This window comes from Papio anubis, chromosome 9 (genome assembly GCF_008728515.1).
Source record: "Papio anubis isolate 15944 chromosome 9, Panubis1.0, whole genome shotgun sequence".
NCBI lineage: Eukaryota > Metazoa > Chordata > Mammalia > Primates > Cercopithecidae > Papio > Papio anubis.
The window spans coordinates 41,248,389-41,264,518 of record NC_044984.1 but is presented as its reverse complement, the minus strand read 5'-3'; the positions used below and the strand labels follow the sequence as shown (position 1 = coordinate 41,264,518).

At 42.9% G+C, this 16,130-nt stretch overlaps 1 long non-coding RNA gene across 1 annotated transcript; it reads right to left on the bottom strand.

The window, feature by feature from the left end:
- Positions 1-15,307: 15,307 nt before the first annotated feature.
- On the bottom strand, positions 15,308-16,103 carry LOC103875727. Its single transcript, XR_634648.3, has 2 exons — positions 15,923-16,103; positions 15,308-15,770 (listed from the first exon to the last, which is right to left on the bottom strand). It is a non-coding gene; the product is annotated as an uncharacterized LOC103875727 (long non-coding RNA).
- Positions 16,104-16,130: the final 27 nt, after the last annotated feature.

Sequence of the window (16,130 nt, the reverse complement as noted above, 5' to 3'; positions counted from 1 at the left end):
AGGGTCAATATTTCACAATGGCATTGATGAAGCCTGTGAATTTACCACAGATTTTATGGTTGTCAATTCACAAACTTTCTGGTGAAACAGACTTCTATAATAACAGTAATTAGATTGACTAATTTCCATGACAGGACATGAGTAGAATAAAGAGGCAGAAGATCTGGGTTCTACCTCCAATCCAGCCACTAACTAGCAATTTAACCAGCAATAAGTCATTTTCCTGTCTGGCCTCAGATGCATTCATCTATAAAAGAAAAAGAATTGTCAGATAATCTCTAAAATCCTTTCCAGTTTACATACATTTTATGACAAAGTTTTTAACCTAACCTCAAATATGTGTGTGTATGCTCATACACACACACACACACACACACACGCACGCACACACAGAGAGAGAGAGAGAGAGAGAAATGAATCCAAACAATCTATTGAAGATTGAACCAGGCATGAAAATCCAGATGCTGCTGTATACTTTCCAGACGATTCTTTAGTTATCATTTCTTCCTCATACGAGAGTGTGGGGGGCTCACTGAGACAGGTCTTGAGTTCCCATCACTTGCACCTTTTAGTCTCTCTCATTTCCTCTCTTCTTAACCACTGTCACACCAAAGGAGGTACAGTATAGTGCGTAAGTTTGCAAAACTATAAAGTGATACCATTCTTTGATTCTTCATTCTTCAATGCCATTCTCAACCTTTTGTACATAGAGAAACATAGCTATTTTCACTTTTAAATGTTATTTATATTAGCATATTGTGAGTTGGTTATTACTTTTAAATACATTGACATCCAACACTTTTTAAGACTGCAAGGGGGTCCTGAGACCAGAAAGTTTGAGAATTGCTAGTGTAGTAGTTAAGAGGACAAACTCCAGATCCAGCTGCCTGAGTTAAAATGTCACTTCTATCACTGAAGAGTGGTGTGACATTGAGCACAGTTGCTTAGTCACACAGTTGTTCTGTGCCTCAGTTGGGGATAATAACGATAATGGTACTGACCCCATAGGATCATCATAGGGCTTAAATGAACTGATATATGTACCATGCTTAGAACTGTTGTGAGCCATCATTCTCTTTGGCGCTCTTCACCTACCTCCATTCCCCTGTGGTTTGCTTGGTTTGATTTGGTCTGGTCTTACTACTGCTGCCTCTCCGTTTGACTGGCAAAATGTGACCGGCACTGCTTCACCAGGGGCTAAAGGCATAGCTGCCTAGGCTCCTTTATAACCACAGCCACGCATTCCCACTCCTGCACTGCAGCACCCAGCTGTACTTTGAATTTGCCCTTCACAGAGGCTCCATCAGCAAAAGACAACTGGAAAATCAAAGCAAGCAATGCTAAGTTTTTTAAAAACACGCTATGTCAGATGAATTAGAATGTAAAGTAGAAACTTTAGCCTTCAGAATAAATCAATGAGAGGATGGAAGTAGAGAGAAAATGCAAGCAATTACATTCATTCCTTAAAGGAAAAGTGGTATTTGCCCAAGCTCCCTCCAATTTGAACTATGTTTTCACAGCCTTCCATCTCCTTTTTAAAATCTCTCTTCGACATCCCAGAGCAGCCTCCTCCCACCTGGCCAAGAACCCTCAGGCCATCAACTCGCTTAAAAAAATATGACGGCCCAGATTCTGATCACGTGCACATGACTGATGGCCATTTGCTCTTCCCAGGGAGTACTGAAGTTTTATGAGCATTTATGATCATAATCCCTTGCATTTATATTAGTTTTCTTTCTAATCTATATTTTCACATAAATTTTTCTTTAATTCTTGGCACTCATCATGCTGTTATTCCTATTTAACAGTTTAAAAAACTGAGGCTCAGAGAAGCTAGCAAACTTGCCCTAAGTCCCAAAACTTTGAATCAACAGAACTGAAACTGGAGTATAAATGAAATGGGAAAATTTTTTAACGACCGAAGGACTGGGGAAAATGCACACAGCAGGCATGCTGGTGGGAGGCGGAACTAAGCTATTTTTGTCAGGGGGTTACTTAAGCAAATCTGCTCTACTGTGGAAATAACCTCAACTAATTCCCCCAGTGTTTTACACACGCTCTTTATTGCCTCTACAGCATTCTCTAATTCTAAGACTTATTTTTATTTTTTTATACACTAATTCATTTATACAATGGATACCCTGGTGGTACTGTTCTTAGGAGGATTTTAAAGAAGGTACACCCAGTATGTTTTATATTTAAGCTACGGCTGCTTCTCAATAGAGTGTTTGTAAGTTGAGAACTGTCTGTATTGCATGTGTGATGTCATTAAATATATATTTGGTCTGTCCAAAACTATCTGGCATTTGTCCTTTACCAACATTACTGAGTATTTTAGTTTCTCAATCATGCGAGCTTAAAAAGCACAGCCAAATCTAATGAATCTTGTGTAGTGACTCAAGTTGATTTCAGTATGTTTAAACAAAAAAAATAAGACTCACAAAGGATCAACTGGAATGAGTATTCACTTTAAAGGAATGCAAAAAGGAATCCTTTTGAACCATTCATTCTCCTGAATATGTTTAAATATGCATTAATTTAGGCATGACTGCTAAGGAAACATGTTTATCATATATGAAATATTTTGTCATTAAAATGGCAAAAACTGCAATTACTTTTGCACCAACCTAATAAAAGACACCTGGAATATGAGTGTAATGTTCTTTGTATGTAAGAATGCTAATGCTATCTAAAATATCTTCTTTTACCTGTTTTTTTTCCCTTTGGTAACTTATCAGCCCTGTCCAATAATACTTTCTACAATAATGGAACTATCTATGTCAGTGCTATCCATTATTGAATGAATACAATTAATTTTATTTTTAAGTAGTCACATGTGGCTACTGAGCAATTAAAGTGCCCTATTGAAGAACTTAATTATTAATTTTATTAAGTTTAATTCATTTAAATAGACATGTGGCTAGTGGTTGTGTATTGGACAGAGCAGTTATAAGGTTTCCTTCAGCCAAAAAAAAATCCCTATTTTATCATTCTATCATTGTGAAGCCAGAATTAAAGCTGTAGTTATTAAACCTCTGATTATTAATTGGATGCTGAAATAAAGTTAGCTAACTGGACACACAATTTTAAAGGGGTTGTTTTTGTTCTTAATAAACATCAAAAAACTATTATGTACAAAATAACATGTGGGTCAGTGGGATATATACAGACCAAGATTGAACAGACAGCTCCTGACGGGTACATTGCTCTCCCAGTTTCTGCTAAATCCCAGTTCAGTACATCCTAACAAGACATGGCTGATCGATTGTGTAAGCTCATGCTTTTAACAAGTATTGCTTAGCTCAGTAACTCCCATAACTCTAGGACAAACAACTGTCCTGAGCCCTGGGGACACGCTGTTGTACTCTGTTGAGCCCGACAGGATGTCTGCTCTTCGAGGCACCTACTCTCCTGGGAAGCACAGCCAGGTGAACAGGCCACGAGAATACAGCGTAGTCAGTACCACTACAGGGGCAGACCTTGGGGGCCACACGAACACACAAAAGGGGCATCTAACCCAGTCTTGGCTGGATGGGGAAGGTTTCAAGTGCAGAAAAGAAGGTTCCAGAAGGAAAAAACCAGTAGTATCTTGTTATCAAACCTATCCATTATCTAGCTTTCTTTGGGAAATTTCCTTTTCATTTGGCATTATGTCATCGTCCTTTCAAGGGTATTCACTTCTTGAGTACATTTCAATCGATATATATCGAAGACTAAAAAGCCTCATCGTCATTCTCCTGGAGGATTCACCATTTGCTCAGGGCTAAAGGTGTATGAAGACAAACTTTTCTCCTGAGAAAAAAATAAGTTCTTAGGTCAAATATTTCAATAATCTACCATGTAAGAAAAATGTAACACTGCCTTGGAATGCATGATTTCTTCATAAGACTTCCTTTTTAAAATTGTGTGTGTCTTTCTACCCAAACTAACTTTAAACATCCCTCCATAATAAAATTCAGGAAGGCCACTTTAATAAAATAGGGGTTTCCCACCAAAATGTAAACTTAAAATTTCAATTAAATTTATTAATAAAGAATTTATACTGCATAGTGAACAAAGCATTGGATTTACCTGACAGTTTGGGGTCAAATTCCAGTTCCTCCTCTTAGAGAACGAATGGCCTTGGGCAAGTTATCTAACTTCTCCAAGGATCAGTTTCCTCATTTGTAAAAGGTGACTAATGGGGTAAGAATAGCCCGTACCTCCTCACAGTTGATGAGAGAAATGAATATGCACATATTTATAAAGACCTTAGTGTGTACCCTAAGCCTTATATGAAGATTACTATTCTTACTAATTACAATAATTCTAACTGCAGAAATCTATGAGAAAACAATACACACAGTCCTGGCCAGAAGAAGTTGAAACAAATGTAAAAAACAAGGGACATCCAGAAACTTCAGCAGCTCCCTTCTGTCCTATGCCTCAAGGTACCAGCGAGGGAAAAAGACCCCCAGGAGAGGCTGTGAGGAAACCTGAACTGCAAACCCACCACGCTGTCTTCCCCGGAAAGGCAGTTGGTAAAAAAAGATCTTAACTCTATTTCAGGCCAGTATGTTTTTTTCATTTGCTTCCAAGACTTTGATGGAATGACTGGAGAGGAAAAGTTCACAATTACTAGAAAGAACCTAAAAGGACACGAAAGATGAAACGGTTGCAGTATTTATGAAATAAATGTTTCCTTGCAAGACCAGAGTCACGGGCGGGGTGTCTGTGTAATGTCTACTCAACACAGCCGAAGAGTAAGAGGAAATCTTGGTATGCCGACTTCTAAGTCTTAATGGGGAACCATACGGAACCAACAGCACGCCAAATCCCACGCTCACCGAAGCTTCAAGGATTTTCTCGTGGGTCTGGGGGTTTAATGTGATAGCTCCTGGAGCCTTCAGGACTTCCCGGGCACAGATAATGGGCCGCGACTGCACCCCCGCGTCCCTCCCTGGGGCGCAGGCTTTCCACAGCTACAGTACTCCACGTCAGCAGCCACGTACACAAGCGCGGGCAGCTGCCAACAGGGCGTGCCCGCTTCCCACCCTGCACTCTCCCAAGCAGGGCATCCCTGCACCGCCCGGCGCGTTCGCGAAAACTCCGCGGGGCCTCGAGGTGGCCCGGGATTAGCCCTGACGCTGTAGGGCTCTCTAGGTTTTCCAGCACGCAGGCGAGCGTGGCTGGCGCGAACCCGCCAGCCTCCCGGCCTGCCCAGGCTGGACTGCAGGGGGCGTTACTGGGCCCCCGACCCGACCCCCACACACCCGTGAGGCGGGGCCCGGGGCCCAGGTACCAGCCGGCGCCTCCGCACCTCCTCATCCCCTCTGCTTCCCCTCCTCCCTCTTCCCGAACCCTTCCCCGCTCCTTCTCCTCTTCCTCCTCCCCAACCCCAGCTCCCCCGCTCAACTCCAAGTCCGCGCGCGGGCTGGGAAGGGGGCGCCTAGTGAATCACCGTCACGTGGGTCGCAGGCGCGCAGAGGCGGGCTGCGCCTGGGCGGCCCTGGCGCTCGGAGCGTTAGTGGAAAATTTCCGGAGATCTACTGGGGCTGCGCGCCGCAGGCCCTGCCCGCCGCCTCCCCGCTCCTTCGTCTCCCCACCTCCTTTTCCCCCTCCCTCTTCCTTCTCCTTTTCCTTCTTCCCTCCGTTTTCCGGCCACAGCCGGGCTCCGACATTGCGAAGGTTCCTTTCTCTCCCGGGAGCGGCCCTGCGCACGCCCCGCCCGCTGCAGCGCCCCAGGCTGGCGCCGCCAGAGCCGTTTGCCCTGGGGCCGCCAGCCCTCGCTTCCTTCGCGCCGCTCCAAGCCGCCACGCGGCCTTGCCCCCGACCTTGCTTGTAGCCGACTGGTATCCTGAGAGGCCAGGAGCGGCGCCTGGCGCCTCCGCCTTCGCCTCTGGGGCGCCGCCCCCCAGCCCCGCCACCTCCGCATTGAGACCCCCCACACCTCCAGGCGGAATGTGAGACAAAGGGAGAAGACGGTGACGATAGGATTCTTGTCTTCTCATTTAGAATTACTGCACCGCCGTTTAAACAAAGCACATGCACGGCCAATTGTGTTTTACCCACTCTCACTTAACCACTGAGAAAATAAACAAGCTATTTTCCCTATGCCGTAACATTCTCCACTTCGTTTTCCCAACCACGAACAAAATATATTCCTGAGACAGCAACTTTGAGGGTTTCGTTGACCTCATCCATGTAGAAGTGACAAATCGTTACACAACAAAATTGTTTCACTCAAAGGGGGTTGTTGTGTACGTGGTTCACCTCAAGAAAACACACATTTAACTGTTTAAGCAACTGTTTAGCCCTGGACTGTCGCCCGGGTTAATGTCGCTGAATAGCGTGGGGGTTGAAAAGTGGCATTAGCGCCACGTGTCCCAAGACGAAGTGACATGGAACCAGAGGCAGGTGCCTTAATCAGTCACAAAGTGCCAAAGATGTCAGCCAAAACAGTTGGAGTTTTATCAAGTAAAGATCTCAGAACCAAGCCCATATATTAAATGCTTCCCATCTAAGAACCAGAATTGCAGGTATGTTAATTTTAATAAATCCTTATTTAAGTATCTTAGCCCTGGGCAAAGAAAGATCCGGAAACTGACTGAAGGCCAGGAATGTAGGTCCATCGTGGCCTATGAGTGCTTTGGGTACAACACATACATTCAGTCACTGTCATTTCTCTAGACAAGAAGATGTCTAACAAGTATAAAAATAAAGGTTTTTTTTAATGATCCTATTTTGGAAAATTGTAAGGATCTGAAATTTTTAATTTTTTAAAACAATAGAGCACTTCAATAAAACTTCTACTTTCTTTACTAAGAATATACACAGCTTGTTTTCTAGCTTAATTGTTGATTGTTTCTGTGACCTTACCACATTCTGAATAACCTTAAGCATATATATGAGAATCACATCTGTGATTTTGCTGTAACATTTCACTTCCCAAGACACTTATTGGTAATTAGCAGGTGTCATTCTACCTAGCCAAAGAACCATTGTCAATAAATCCTTCATCTCTCTGCCACTGTTTTCTTTCCCATTCATTGGCATATACTACACCTAGCAAAACAGAACATTCCAGGGTCAAATGAAAAGGCCAACAGGTAAGTATCACAAGAAGGTCATTAGTCAAGCCATTCTTTCCCCTCTTTTATTTGGGAAGGAGATGAGAGAAACAGAGTTCTGATACTAGGTCCCTGGAAAGTTCTTCAGTCTTGACAGAATTGAGTATGTCTGTACTAAAGTATCTGTAAAACTATCTAAATATGTTTAAATTTGTTGTTGTTGTTGTTTTGAGAAGGAGTTTTGCTCTTGTCGCCCAGGCTGTGGTGCAATGACGCGATCTCGGCTCACTGCAACCTCCGCCTTCCCGGTTCAAGCCATTCTCCTGCCTTGGCCTCCAGAGTAGCTGGGATTACAAGCGCCTGCCGCCACACCCAGCTAATTTTTGTATTTTTACTAGAGATGGGGTTTCACCATGTTGGCCAGGCTGGTCTCAAACTCCTGACCTCAGGTGATCCACCCGTCTCGACCTCCCAAAGTGCTGGGATTACAGGCATGAGCCACCGCGCCCGGTCATATTTCTAAATTTTTTTAAGATTGAGTTTCTCTGGGCTCTTAATTTTCTTTTTCTTGCTGAAAAATGAGGTATGCATTTACAAAATACTGATGCTTGGAAATATATGGATTTACAATATAATATGTCTTTTAGGCATTACTATGTTATCCAGTCCTGGCCAGTGGGATCTGAGATAACAATAACAGCATTTCCAGGAAATGTTATCTCTCATAATAAAATTAACTCACAAAATGACGCTCCTTTCTTTTGCAATGGATGTGGTTCTGTCTGCCTATGATCCCTAAAACCACTGCAGCCAACATGTGACCATGATGGGAGAGATCTCCAGCATGTTGAAGAAGGCAAAGTGAAAATATAATGAGCTCTTTGTCTTGGAGGGAGGTATCAGGGCCAATAATTAACCCCAGAACTGCACTCTCTACATACTTCTTATTATGTGAGATAGTGTCATTATTTAAGCCACTTTCAATTGCATATTGTGTTTATTGCCAAAAAAAAAAGTTTTCTGGCTGGGCACAGTGGCTCATACCTGTAATCTCAGCACTTTGAGAAACTGATGTGGGTGGATTGCTTGAGCTGAGGAGTTTGAGATCAGCCTGGGCAACTTGGCTGAAACCCTGTCTCCACAAAAAATTAGCCTAGCCAGACGTGGTGGCCTGTGCCTGTAGTCGCAGCTACCCAGGAGACTGAGGTGGGAGGATCACCTGAACCTGGGCTCTCTGATCAGACTGCTGCATTCCAGCCTGGGCGACAGAGTGAGACCCTGTCTCAAAATAAAATAAAATAAAATAAAATTAGAATAGAATAGAATAGAATAGAATTCTTTCTGCTGACAACCTCTGTGGTAGCCAGCCTCCAAAATGGCCCCCAGTGATGCTTACTTCCTGGTATTCACTCCCTTGTATAGTCCCCTTTTATGTTGAATCAGGGCTTGCCTTTGCGACTGATAGAATATGGCAGAAATGATAAAGAGTGACTTCCAAGGCTAGTTCATAAAGGCATTGCAGCTTCTGCCTTGCTCTCTCTTGGCAAACTCACTCTGGGTTAAGCCAGCTGCCATGTCTTGAAAGCATTCAGTCAGGGTTGTGCAGACACCTTCCTGCAGAGGAACCAACCGGCCAGCACCGACTTGCCAACATGTGAGTGACTTTGGAAGATCTTCCAGCCCCAGTCATGCCATCAGATGACTACAGCCCTCTCACAGTTGACTGCAACCTCATAAAAGACTTAAAGCCAGAACACCCAACTGAACTGCTCTTGAATTCCTGATTCATAGACACTTTGAAAGATTTTAAACTATTGTTGCTTTCAGACACTAAGTCTTGGAATAATTTGTTACATAGCAATTGATATCTAACAGAGTATCTGTCAACACCAGAAAAACATGACAAAGTCAGCAAAGTGTTCACAGAGTCCATACTGTTGCTTTAGACTTGAGAGCTATCTTACAAAGATTGAATACAACCGTTCATTTATCAAGCACTTTCTATTTATGATCCCAAGAATAAAATATACAAAATCATAAAAAGAAGAGTTGAGACAAGAATTTCCTCAGGCACCTGAAAAGATTAATATTAAAAATATGGAAATGCAACAACATGGATGAACCTCAAGAACGTTATGATAAGTGGAAAAAAGTCAGGCACAGAAAGACAAATCACATGATCTTATTTGTATGTGGAATCTAAAACAGTCAAACTCATAGAAGTAAAGAATAGAATGATGGTTACCAAAGGCTGAGGGAGTGGAGGGGAGGACGTTTGGGGACATGTTGGTCAAAAGATAACAAAATTTCAGTTAGATAGGAGGAATAAGTTCAAGAGCTCTATTGTACAACATGGTGACTATAGTTAATAACAATGTATTGTATTTTGAAAATTGCTAAGAAAATAGGTTTTAACTGTTCTCACCACAAAAAGTAAGTATATGAGGTAATGCATATGTTATTTGGCTCAATTTAACCATTCCACAGTGTATACGTATTTCAAAACATGGTGTTGTATATGATAAATACAATTTTTATTAGTTAATTTTAAACATTTAATTATTCTCCAGTCTTCACTATGTGAGGAAAAAAGTTAAATACATAAGAAGCCGGGCACAGTGGCTCACGCCTGCAATACCAGCACTTTGGGAGGCCGAGGCAGTCAGATCACGAGGTCAGGAGATCGAGACCATCCTGGCTAACACGGTGAAACCCCATCTCTACTAAAAATACAAAAAATTAGGTGGGCGTGCTGGCAGGCACCTGTAGTCCCAGCTACTCAGGAGGCTGAGGCTGGAGAATGGTATCAACCTGGCAGGCAGAGCTTGCAGTGAGCCGAGATCGCGCCACTGCACTCTAGCCTGGGCGACAGAGAGAGACTTGTCTCTTAAAAAAATAAAAATAAAATAAAATAAGAAAATATGGAAGTCATTGAAATAAGGGGAAAGGTGTGGTTTGAAGGGAGATGGAGGAAAGGAAAAGTAATTTCACTGTCTCTCCACAATGCCAGTGTTCATACTTGAATTCTGAATGATATTGTCCTAAGACAAAGGAGTGAGACTGTATACATAGCAAAGGGGCATTTAATTAGGTGAAACAAAGTCATTAGAAAGCAAGGCTTGCAATTCATTCTCATGCTTGTGTCTTACATAAGACTGGGTTTGAAATGCCGGGCATGGTGGCGCATGTCTGTAATCCCAGCTATGGGGAGGCTGAGGCACAAGAATAGCTTGAACCCAGGAGACAGAGTTTGCAGTGAGCCAAGATCGCACCACTGCACTCCAGCCTAGGCGACAGAGCAAGAAAAGAAAGAAAGAAGAGAGAGAAAAGAAGAGAAAAAAGAAAAAAAAAAAAAAGAAAGAAAGAGGGAAGGAGAGAGGGAGGGAGGGAAGAAAAGACAAGACTGGGTCTGAGAAAAAAAACACTGTATTTTCTACCAACAAGGCATTGCAACAAGTATGGATTCAGAGTTTATTTTGTGCTAGGCACTGAGGGAAAAAGTTGAAAGTACTAAATCAACAAGCACTTACTGAACACTTTTTATGTATCAGGCACTGTTTTAGGCACTGAAGATTCATTTAATAATGAGCCAAACCAGTCTTTTCCTCATGGAGTTAATGCTGCAGAAGATCATAAGCAAACAAACAAATAATGTGTTTTCACACATTGCACTGAAAAATAAAATAGGACAGTGGGGAATAGGACAGCAAGGAGCAACTTTTGCTGGAATGGCCAAGGAAGATTTTTTTGAGTCAGTGACATTTAAGATAAGATCTAAATGATAAGAAGGGAGCTGCATATAGATACAGTAGTTCTCCCTTATCTGCTTGAGATACGTTTCAAGACCCTCAGTGGATGCCTAAAACTGCGGATAGTACCAAATCCTTTATGTACTGTTTTTTCAATCTGATTACCAAGATGGCTACTAAATGACTCACAGGTAGAGAATGGACTGTGAGCACCACGAATGGAAACCCACACATGAGCTAGGCTATGATTCAGGAGATGTCTTGAGAGAGATGATAGTCCCACTAGGGCCAGAGCAATGCAGATGGTGAGAAGTAACAGAATTCTGAATATATGTGGAGGCAGAGCCCTCATGACTTGCTGATGGGTTGGTTATTTGAGGAAAAGGAGGACTCAGGATGCTTTCTTGGTTTGGGGCCTGAGCTCCCTTATGAATCATGGTGTTATTCTAACTTGGAAAGGTTCGAGGAAAAATAGTTTTGATAGAGAAATCAAGAGTTCTGCTTTAGGAAGTAAGGGATAGGATATATGCCCTTTAGACATAACATATAATAGGTTTCTCCTGGTTCTTGAGAAACTCAAAACTATTTACCTTGCATTTATTCATTCAGCAAATGTATTGTCAGGCACTACTTCAGGTGCTGGAACTAGCAGTGATCAAAGCTGATTAAATCCCGGCCCTTGTGCGCTTATGTTCTAGTGAGGGAGACAAACAATAAAAAAGTAAATAAATGAACATATTTAACATAATTTCAGGTGGTGATCAGTACTATAAAGAAAAAAGTATTTAATTCATTTACATATTCAAAAAGTGCCTTATTTTTACAAGTAACTAGACTGGATGTGATTAGCAAGAGACTGCCCTGAAAAGACACTAACATCAAATCTAGTAGGTAGACAACAGAAAAAGAAGTGTCATCAAAAAAAAAAAAAAAAAAAAAGATATTTATGAGGCACTAAGTTGAAAGTAAAGTGAAATCAGTTTCAAATGGGATCACCAAATAAAGAGGAGTTGATACAAGTTGTGATATTTAAGCTGGGCTTCAAAGGAAAGATATAATTTAAATATATAGTGGCAGGGAAGAGGAGGTATGAAGAACATTCCAAGTAGTAGAAATGGTTTAAATGGAAAACCGTTTATATTGAGAACACTGAGCAACATATATTGGCAAAAGCATAGGGTATGTGAAGGGGAATATATTGGTTATCTATTGCTGAGTAATAAAATGTGCCAAACTGTAGTGGCTTAAAACAATAGACATTTATTATCACTTGTTTCTGTGGGTCAAAAATCTGGGCTGAGCTTATCTGGTCCTCTGGCTAAGGTATTAGCTGGGACTACATTCATTTCAAGGTTCAAATGGGCGGAATCTACTTCCACACTTACTCAAATGACTGTTGGCAGGCCACAGGTTCTACCTGGTAGTTGCCAGAAACATCCGTTCCTTGACATATGGGCCTCTCCATAGAACAGCTCACAAGATGGCAGCTTGTTTCCTTCAAAGCAAATGAAGAAGAGAGCCAGAGGAAGTGAACAAGAGAACAAGATAGAAGCCACAGTCTTTTCTTTCTTTTGAGACAGAGTTTCGCTATTGTTGCCCAGGCTGGAGTGCAATGGCGTGATCTCTGCTCACCACAATCTCCGCCTCCTAGATTCGAGCCATTCTCCTGCCTCAGCCTCCCGAGTAGCTGGGATTACAGGCATGCACCACCACGTCTAGCTAATTTTTGTATTTTTAGTAGAGACGGGGTTTCGTCATGTTGGTCAGGCTGGTCTCCAACTCCTGACCTCAGGTGATCCACCTTCCTCAGCCTCCCAAAGTGCTGGGATTACAGGCATGAGCCACCATGCCCGGCCTGTCTTTTTGTAACCTAGCCTCAGAAGTGACATGCTATCACTTTTGCCAGATAGAAGTGCATCACTAGGTCCAGCCCATATTCAAGGAGAGGGGATTACAAATATGTATGAATACCAGCAGGTGGTGATTTATTGGGGCCTATCCTAGAAGCTGCCTACCACAAGGAATAATGGAAAATAAGATTGGAAATATAGACTGGGCCAGATCAAAGAAAGCCATAGAAGCTAATCTGCGAATGAAACTATAGAGTTGGAAATGGAGGGTAGATAGAAGCAAATTTTATGTGTAAGCCTATTTTTGGCAAATTGTAGTGCTGGATAAATAGAATTTTGAGGGTCATCTTAAAAACCAGTTGTTTAACAACAAGTAGAAAATGTCAACCAATGACAGCTTCCAGGAAACAGAACCACTCTATTTTATCAGGAAATAGTGGTCAAAAATTGTACAGAAGATAGCCACCTACCTTCAATAAATAGTTCTAACACTGTATCCTGACAATGCATTCCTGAAAATCCAGAATTGATAACTGATATTTGTGACAGTTTTTCTGTCTTAGGATAGGAAATAAAATTCACTTTCAGTAGCTTTCAAAATTCTTTGATACCCCAACCCGCAGCAAGAAATACATTTTACATCAGCAGTCCCCAACCTTTTGGCACCAGCGACCGGTCTTGTGGAAGACAATTTTTCCACAAAAAATTGGAGATGGTTTCAGGATGAAACTGTCCCAACTCAGATTGTCAGGCATTAGTTAGATTCTCATTAGAAGTATGCAACCTAGATCCCTCACATGTGCAGTTCTCAATAGGGTTTGTGCCCCTATGAGAATCTAATGCCACCCCTGATCAGGCCGAATGCTGCTCAATTGCCACTCATCTGCTGTGCAGCCCAGTTCCTAACAGGCTTCAGACTGGTACCAGTCTGCTGCCCAGGGGTTGGGGACCTGTTTTACATCACAACTCATAATACACACACACACATATATATGAACACACAGATAATCACAAATATATACATATGTACATATATACACACACACATATATATACACGCATAATCAAGATAAAAGATTTGCAGAATAATAGTACATATGGCATACTGATTTTTTTTATAAAGTATTCTGTTCTACTGCTTTGAAGGAAATAAAAAGCTAGTAGTAATCCACTGAATTCATCACTATCCACCACTTGGTCCCATTCTGAAAGTTTAAAAAATGCTGCTCTTCTAGAACAGTAGCTTAGAAATCAAACAAAATTATGACCAATAGGTATTTGGCAATATCGTTTCCCAGAAGTTGAATGAGGACACTGTGTCCAATGCATTCAAGACCAAAGCATAACAGCAATTGCTCAGAGCACATCAGGCCTCAGCTGGAAGCCTGATGGAGTTAGCAGGCGTGCCTCAGTTTGGCCCTTGAAAAGACAAATCAAACTGTCAATAAAAACATGGAAGTTTACCCCCTCTTCTTTTTTTGTCATTTACTGTTCAAGTTCTGATCATAGAGACCAGATCATTATTGCAGCCCCCCCTACCCCTCCCACCACTTTGCCCTCAGCTGTACAGGTATTGTGCTTCTCCTAAATATGTGTTGCAATACAAACCACCAAAAAGTCCAAAGGACATGAGATTTACTTACAGTGCAACTTGCCACCCATAACTACCAACCCTGAGGGCCTCCTTAGCACCTCTAACTGGGCAGAGGAAACGACCAGAGATTCATCTGGAATGAAAAAGTGGTTTAAGACCTTTTGATTGTTATCAGTTGAAACCTGATCTAAAGAAACTTCCTGGGACTCCTCTCTAACCTACCACTACCAAGATTGTTGTGACAAGAAGAGTTGATTGATTTTAGTGGGGAATGTATGTTGAAGGAAGATAGTTTTTTCAGCCCTAATTGTGTGTCAAATTCCAAACCTGCCCTTGGGGAGTTCACAATCTCTTTGGGCAGATGATACTACAAATAGTCTGGAATGATTTTGAGTGCATGACAGCATGGGTTTTTAAAAGTCCATCACCATATTGTTTTAGAAAATAGTACCTGCAAGAAGAGGGCAGAGTAGGGAGGGACGCTACGGGGCATGCGGGGTGCTTTCCTGCGGCTCAAAGGCTAAGCCTTGTGTGATAGCGGCATTTAAGGGGGTGAGAGGAGGTTGGCCACCAAAGCAAGAATGGCTATTATTTCAGCCTGACCAACATGGAGAAACCCCGTCTCTACTAAAAATACAAAATTAGCCGGGGTGGTGGCACATGCCTGTAATCCCAGCTACTCGGGAGGCTGAGGCAGGAGAATCACTTGAACCCGGGAGGCGGAGGTTGCGGTGACCCGAGATCGCGCCATTGCACTCCAGCCTGGGCAAAAAAGAGTGAAACTCTGTCTCAAAAAAAAAAAAAAAAAAAAAAAAAAGACTGGCCTGAGCGGAGTAGAAGGTTTGGGGTAGGGAACACAGGAGTGTGATGGGGGAAATCGGGCCCTCGCTTGTCAATCATAAACACTGGTGCAGGCGAGGGCACCCGAAGCCTCATGTGCGGCGGAAATAGGCAGTTGTACAGATTTCCTCAGTAAAATAGTGAAAGCAAAAATTGTGATCACACCCAGCCCTTTGCTTTGTGCCCTGCCCAGTTTCTCCCACGTCCCCATAAGGAAGAGAGCAGTAGGTCAAACTTGTTTATTCATTCATTCCACGAACATTTCTCTCTCCTAAGGGGTCTTTGTTTCCAGCAAGGGAGTGAGTCTTGCCTTTCCCGCAGCACCAATTTCTCCACAGTGAAGGGGCCCCCTAGTTGCCTGGCTCAGCAAGACCACATCACCATTGAAGGGAAAGGACCAGGCTCTGCAGAAAGCGCCTCAGACCCGCATTCAGACAAGGCAGTGCCCTTGCAGGAGGCGGTGGTGGTGGGATAAGAGAAGCGACGTGTCAGCGAATGGAAAACTGGGGACTCCCAAGCAACCTTAGGAGCGCCGGGCTCCCCACTGGGGCCTCCTTCTAAGGGGTCTGGCTTGCTGGCCAAAAGGTAGCCTTTCCGCTAGTCTGGTTTTCCATGGCCGTACAAAAAGGTCATCCGGAAAAGGAGCTGCTAGCCGACCTCGGGCTAGTTTTGAAGAGTGAAAGCAGGTCTAGGTGGAAAAGAAACAACAACAAACCATCAGGACAACGTTGCTGCCTTGGCCCAAGTTTGTGAGACAAAACCTCATTGTAAATCACAAAAATAACAATCAAGAAAGTGTTTGGTGGGAGGATGGTGTCCCCGAAAAGCCTTGATATGTACCCCCAAAGCAAGGACTGCTGGTGATTCGGACAGCAGAAAATTTTAAGGAGATGGCTCCTCAAAGACAACCGCATGTGTTGAGCACCAACCCGGGCTGAAAAGGATAGGCAGCGGCAGCATCTGGGGGTCTTTCCAGACTATCTAGGAAGCTGGAGAGAGTGGGCTTTGGCTTTGCGGGAGAGTCTTGGGGGCGCCCTCGGGCGGGGCT